The sequence below is a fragment of the Triticum dicoccoides genome, chromosome 7A (genome assembly GCF_002162155.2).
Source record: "Triticum dicoccoides isolate Atlit2015 ecotype Zavitan chromosome 7A, WEW_v2.0, whole genome shotgun sequence".
Taxonomy (NCBI): domain Eukaryota; kingdom Viridiplantae; phylum Streptophyta; class Magnoliopsida; order Poales; family Poaceae; genus Triticum; species Triticum dicoccoides.
Genome location: NC_041392.1, coordinates 422,861,084 through 422,862,067, shown reverse-complemented (window position 1 = coordinate 422,862,067; position 984 = coordinate 422,861,084).

Here is a 984-nt window from a genome sequence, read left to right as displayed (position 1 = left end):
CCGGACCGTGCACGCTGTCTACCAGCGCGGGTGGGCAGGGAAGCGATCCGTCGACGTAGCCTAGCAGGTAGTGACTCCCCAAGAGCGGGAGAACCTGCGCACGCCAGAAGATGTAGTTGTCGGCGGAGAGCTTGATGGTGATGAGATGACCGAAGTGAAACGGCGGCGGCGAAGACGATCCCATCGAGGAGGCTGCCTGGGGTGCAAACACCATGGAGGCAGCCGGAGGCACCGAAGCCGATGCGGGAGGAGGCGGGACCGCAGCCAGGGCGGGCGCCGCAAAGCTCGCGGCCGGTGCGGACACCGCAAGGCCCGCGGCCGGGGCGGACGCCGCCAACCCCGCCAGCGGGGCAGTGTGATCCGCTTGCGGCAGGAGCGGCGGGACGACGCCTGCGGAGTCCGCAGCGGACGGCGGCGCCGCGGTGTGGACCACGAGGTCACGCCCAAGCGAGGGCGCCGACAGCGTGGAGAAGACGGAGCCGATACTCCTTGTCCCGATCGGAGCCGGAACAGAGACGACATCGAGCGGGAGGTTGAGCAGAGCCGCAAGAGAGGCCGGGAGGAAGCCCGCAGCAGTGGAACCGGTGGTGGCGGCGCTCGACATGGCGGCGGCGCGATCGGTGGCGCGGCGGCGGCGGTGAAGGCGGCGGCGGCTGCGGCGGCGATGCGGGTATTAGAGTTTAGAAGCGGAAGCGATCGTAACCTAGCGTGATACCATGTAAGACAATAAGTTTTGGGGAACCAGCACAACCCTCTAGGAGTGGCTTATCTCATTATATATAATGGTTGTGTTACAATATGTACAATATACGTACATAGGTACAGAAGCTATACATAGTCTAACAGCAACCATCGGCGACAGAGGCTGCTATGAGCCGATGACAAAAAGGGGCAGTGACGGTTGCTGCGCGCTGCGGAGTGGTGCTACCGCCGTGGCCGGAGACGTGCGGCTAGCATTGAGCGTGTGTGCGTGGGAGAGAGTTT